This window comes from Acipenser ruthenus, chromosome 6, assembly GCF_902713425.1.
Source record: "Acipenser ruthenus chromosome 6, fAciRut3.2 maternal haplotype, whole genome shotgun sequence".
In the NCBI taxonomy this organism is placed as follows: Eukaryota; Metazoa; Chordata; class Actinopteri; order Acipenseriformes; family Acipenseridae; genus Acipenser; species Acipenser ruthenus.
In genome coordinates this window covers 72,989,473-72,995,319 of record NC_081194.1, presented here as the reverse complement: position 1 = coordinate 72,995,319, position 5,847 = coordinate 72,989,473, and the positions used below count along the sequence as shown (strand labels likewise).

At 33.9% G+C, this 5,847-nt stretch overlaps 1 long non-coding RNA gene across 1 annotated transcript; it reads left to right on the top strand.

Moving 5' to 3' along the window:
• Positions 1-2,224: 2,224 nt before the first annotated feature.
• LOC131737393 (uncharacterized) lies at positions 2,225-5,496 on the top strand. The gene is made up of 5 exons (XR_009329005.1): positions 2,225-2,294; positions 2,647-2,734; positions 2,874-2,952; positions 3,354-3,432; positions 4,244-5,496. It is a non-coding gene; the product is annotated as an uncharacterized LOC131737393 (long non-coding RNA).
• The last annotated feature ends 351 nt before the right edge of the window (positions 5,497-5,847 follow it).

The window sequence follows — 5,847 nt, the reverse complement described above, 5'->3', positions numbered from 1 at the left end:
TGTTTCTAAAAAATAAAAACAAATAATAATAAAACAAAAAAAACAGCCAATGAGCACCCAAGAAGACAACAAACCTGGCTAGCAAATATCTCACCTCCAGCCTAAGAATTCCTTATAAAAATGTGGATACAATTTCAAGGTATTAAAGTAATTTCATTAAACCCTCTTGGGAACTTTGTTTAAACCCAAAGAGGCAGAAGAGGACTGTTGTTTTTTTTGATCGGGACATTCATTTTGTTTTGCTTGGAAATTACAAAGGAGTCAGCTGACTTATAATTTGATTTTTTTTTTTCTTTGGCATTGCTTTGGATTATAATTCATTAAAATTAAACTGAGATCTCCAACGATGGAATTTTCAACTGCACCAACGATAAAATTAAAGCACTTTATCTGAATTAAAAATAAGGGCATTGGACTTTTAGTGTTACCTGTGTATAAGTTTTATTTATTTGTATTATGTTATGGGCAGCAGTGTGGAGTAGTGGTTAAGGCTCTGGACTCCTAACCAGAGGGTCATGGGTTCAATCCCAGGTATGGGACACTGCTGCTGTACCCTTGAGTAAGGGGATTTCTCCAGTAAAAGCCCAACTGTATAAATGGGTAATTGTATGTAAAAAATAATGTGATGTCTTGTAACAATTGTAAGTCGCCCTGGACAAGGGTGACTGCTAAGAGATTATTAATAATTGTGTTGGTTTTCTTTCATAAAAAGTATTTCTGTGCTAATTTTATTTGGAGTATTTGATTATTGGGTTTTGATTTGTCTGCTTAAGTATTGAAAGTACTATACCTGTTCCCCCTTTATTGCTAAAGTTATTCGCTCATTTTTTTCTCTCAATTGCTTAAAGTATTAACCATTTCAACTCTAGATGTAAAAATGAAACCCCTTCCCAAGTACCAGATTTTGAAAATAATAATGTTTTCAAACTTCTAATTGCTATAAAATGTTAACATATGATGAATAAAACACAAATAAATGACCTAAACTGTTTTTTCATTAACCCTTTATGCTCCTGTGTACTACATACGCATGTTCAATATAGAGATAAAAACATGTTTTTTTTATTTTATTTTTTGTTTGAACAATGAAAACAAAAACCCTGCTAATAACACTAATAACAATAATAATCAGTAAACAGTAATTATCAAATAAAAATCAAACAACATCAAAACGTGTGCCATTTATTGAAATGTTCAATACAACAGAACTCAGGGTTGCCTTCGCAAAAATACATGGATGAAGGCAATATTTGCATCCTGAGCCATTCAAAAAAAAGGCAAAATACCACAACAGTGACGTCAAAAAGTGATAATTCCTCTACAGGAAAATATACTTGAACTTTGACCCATTCGACTCTTCAAGACTATCACTTTCAATTCAAACACAAAATGTCTCGTTTTCTATCACTCGACAACACCCACAGTACAGAAATGTTCATTAATGATCAACAAAATGAGACTATGTAAAAAAAAAAAAAATGTAAAGCTGGTACATTATATCTCAGAGAAACTGGAGAAACAGATAACGACATAGAACGTCTGTACAGCACTGAAACACTGCGTTTAAAAAAACCCAACTGTACTGCTGAACGTCGTCTTCTTTAATATTAACATCACAAGGGGTATCCATGTTTTATAAAAAATAATAGATGGGCCTCTTCAGTGAGTTACAGGAAAACAATTCCATCTCGGGTTTTTGTGACAGTTTATAAATTACTCGACCTTCTCGTAATTTATGACGTCAGAGAAATTATTTTCCTGTATTTTCCTGTAACTCACTGAAGCCCATCTATTACATACAGTATATTGTAAGCTAATAGAATGCAGGAACCACTTTTTATTGTGGAATTAATCACAGAGGCGAACACAGGTTTGGTTGAACCGTGTGCTTTTATTCTGGGTCTTTTCCGGGTTGAAGGACATCAAACATACAAAAAAAAAACACATAAAAAAAACTATTTTCAAGACAAACAAACAAACGTTTCCAACACCACTCTGTCCTTCTCTCCTCAGTAACGATCCCCTGTCTAGTGAATGCTCAGCCTTTTTATGTGGCTGGGCTGGAGGCGATACTTGTTAAATACATCGGCTACAGGTGCTGGCCAATTGAGGCAATGACTCATCTAATCACCTTAATTAACATCCCGAACTATCAGCACATGTAGCTCATAGCCCAATTATCTCCTCCTGATCATGGCAGGCTGGTTCCAGAGCTGCCAGTGATCCCTCCTGTGCTGTTTTCTGGGTCCTGTCAGCCTCTCTCCGGCCCACAGAGATGAAGAATGCTATTCCCAGTATATATTTGTTTGTTATAAAAGTGTCCTATTAATATTTTATTTATCTTGTCTACGTCAGATTGTAATAATTTGTGTGACCTTAGTATGATATGAGTCTCTGTTTTTATTTTTATTTTGGGGGGTATAAGGGAAATAATTACTAGTAAATGTTTTGTTACTTTTTTTAAGGGAGCTTTTGATCATCGGTGGTGTAGCTGCCAAGGATCAGTTGCCAGTTCAGGAACAAGGGATATGTCTTCTGTTGTTTAGCTTGTTAGATAACAGTAAAGCCAAATTTAAACTGTGATTTGGCTTTCTCATCAAGTTTTATAAATGTATATTTTTTATTGAAATTATTTTTATTTAACAGGTTGGGAACGCCTGGTCGAGTTGATGATCTGATATCAACAGGAAAGATCAGCGTTTCTCAAGTTCGATTCCTTGTGCTGGATGAAGCTGTATGTATTGAGCCTAACTTAATTGTATAAGGAGAGAATGTTAATTATTTTTTAATAGATCAACTATAAATAAGCATTATACATTGGATATATCAAAACAGATGGAATTTTTTTTGTATCTGTTATTTATTTCCTGCAGGATGGGCTCTTATCTGCAGGATATTTAGAGAGTCTATAACCACATCGCTCAGATCACTTCTGATAGAAAGAGGCTCCAGGTATAATTGCAACTGTTGCTAGAGTGATCCTTCTCTGCTTTACAGAGGATTAAACCCTGTTCACAAAGTTTCAACTTAATGAGAGATTATTTCAGGTAGTTTTTATGATTTAAAAAAAGGTTTGATAGTAGGGAACATGTCCTGAACTGTTATTACAGAAGTAAGCACCACTTTAGAATTAAATGAATATCAAAATGTACTTTTTAATCATATAAAAAAAAGTATTTCACTTGATTTAAAAAAAAAAAAAAAAAAAAAAAAAAAGTTTTGTTTAAAATTAAAAATAATCGCATACTAGTCTCTGCCAGTCTCGTGCTAACCCTTATGAAGACAAAAACAGTGCACACGGGTATCGTGTTAGTTTGTTTGTATTTATTTGTGTTTTCTTTGTACACATGTAGGTGATTGTGTGCTCAGCAACCCTGCATTCCTTTGATGTGAAGAAGCTGTATGAAAAAAGTCATGCATTTTCCCACCTGGGTGAGGACTCTGTCCCAGAGACTGTCCATCATATTGTCGTGCTTGTCGATCCCAAGACTGATCGACTGTGGGAAAGGCTGGTCAAAAACCATGTCCGGGTACAATTTAACTCGATAAACTTACCAATGAGATCAAAAAGACAATACAGTTTCTTCCAAGGATGGGTATGTTTTGCAAAAGCTTGGTGGTGTTTTGGTCAAAACACAACATCCATTTTCTTTCATTTGTGTTTAAACTGTTTGTAGGTTTTTTTTTTTTTTTTTTGCCTAAGCCCATTTTCTGCTGTTGTCTAGATGAAGACATTTCTGAGTCAACATAAACTCCTAAGTCTTTTTCATAAATCCCTTCTTCAATTTCATTATCTCCCATATGATATTTATAATGCACATTTGTATTGCCTGTGTGCAATACTTTACACTTTTCTCTATTAAATGTCAGTTGCAATGTGTCTGCCCAGTTCAGAATGCTGTCTAGATCATTTTGAATGACCTTTGCTGCTGCAACAGTGTTTGCCACTACTCCTATTTTAGTGTCGTCTGCAAATTTAACAAGTGTGCTTACTATACCAGAATCTAAATCATTAATGTAGATTAGGAATAGCAGAGGACCTAATACTGATCCCTGTGGTACACCACTGGTTACCTCGCTCCATTTTGAGGTTTCTCCTCTAATCAGTACTTTCTGTTTTCTACATGTTAACCACTCCCTGTATTATTGTATTATTAACATGTATTATTGTGCAGTGCAAGTTCATTGCTGTTGACAATGTGTCTCAGGCAAGTTGTTAAGTTTGCTTTTCTTCTCTTGGCAGGTGGGTTATACAACATGTGGATGTTTTGGCACCTACAGTACAAGAGTTGGCTGCCCTTGAAAATGAGTCTCAAACATCTTTCCTGCATCTTGGCTACCTGCCCGACCAACTGTTCAGGACCTTCCCACAGCCATCTTAAAGAGAAGACATCACAACAAGTGACTAACAGAATACAATTGGAAGTTCAAACCCATGAGGCTTTATTTCACATTATAGAAGTTTAACTGAAAAATAAGCATAGGAAGTGTTATGTTTAAAAGCTTATATTTATATAAAATAATTTAAGTTTATTTTTTTGGTTGTCTATACAACCCAAGCCTGGCAATACATTTGAAGAAAAATGTTATTGTGAAATAAAAAGGCATGACTTTAGATCTGGGAGTAAGGCCCATCAACATATAAGGTTTTAACAGCCACATACTACAAAAAATCTGCAATTCACATTGTCCAGTCCAGATCAAACAAATTTTAATGTATTAATACTGCAAGAAGTGGCAGGAGCATGCTATCTTTAAGGGTTGGACAATAATGACTTCTTCAGTTGTTGATTATCAGCTGTAAATTATCACAATTATCGGCTAAATAAATAAACTATGTAATATGTCTTAGAATTGAGCAACATGAACACTACTTCTACAAGTCACAGAGTTTAGAAGAAATAAAACTAGACAGTTTTCAAAGACAAGCAATTTTAATAAAAGTTATGAAACAATGGTTGGTTACATGAAATCAAAAATAATACAATCAAATCTGTTTGTTTGGTAGCTTTTCAAATCTCCACATATAGGCTATTTATTAAAAAAGTATTTCAAAAAATGATTTCCAGATGATACAATTTCTAAATTGGGATTATCAATTCACATCTACTGAACAAGCCTTAAATTTCAGCCGGAACAATACTTGCGAGCTAAAAGTGTTTCTATTTATGATAATCGTCTAATTGAGAAACACGACTAGATGATAAAAACAAGTTTAGACTGAGTTGCAATGTAATTAAAAAAAATTGCTGCGGTATTTGTTGTACTCATGTCTGTAGTTTAAAATAAAGAAACAGAAAAAAGGAAGTTTAGGCTAATATTAAACATTTGCCATAAGGTTGTTTTTGTTTTTTAATTGAGAATATCAATTACATTTAATGTACGTTAAACTGTCAAAATGATAAATAGGCAAAAGGTCCACTTTTCTACAGTAATTTAGAGAGCGCTATATATTTTTTATTATTTTAGAAGTACCAATAATTGTGTTTTTATGTTAGAAAAACACTCCTGCTTTGCCAGCGCAAAATTTAGGATCAAAATTAAACCATGACATAAACTTAAAAGCAAGCATACTGTTTAAAATCTATGGCTGCATATACTTGCACTTAAAACAAGCGAGGGCATTTGTAATTTCACTGTGTTTCAGGTGAGCCTTGCTATATTTTGATTTACGTTCCAGAAACTCAGTTAATGTTATGTTATGTAAAGTTAACTTCTCTGTTCAGATGTAGATTTTACTCCGCCTCCATCATACTTTGGTTTCGCAGAAACACATGAATGAATCTGGATGGTGGTCTTCAGATGGATGAAGAGATTAGTGGTATTGTCTCAAAAAAAAAAAAAAAA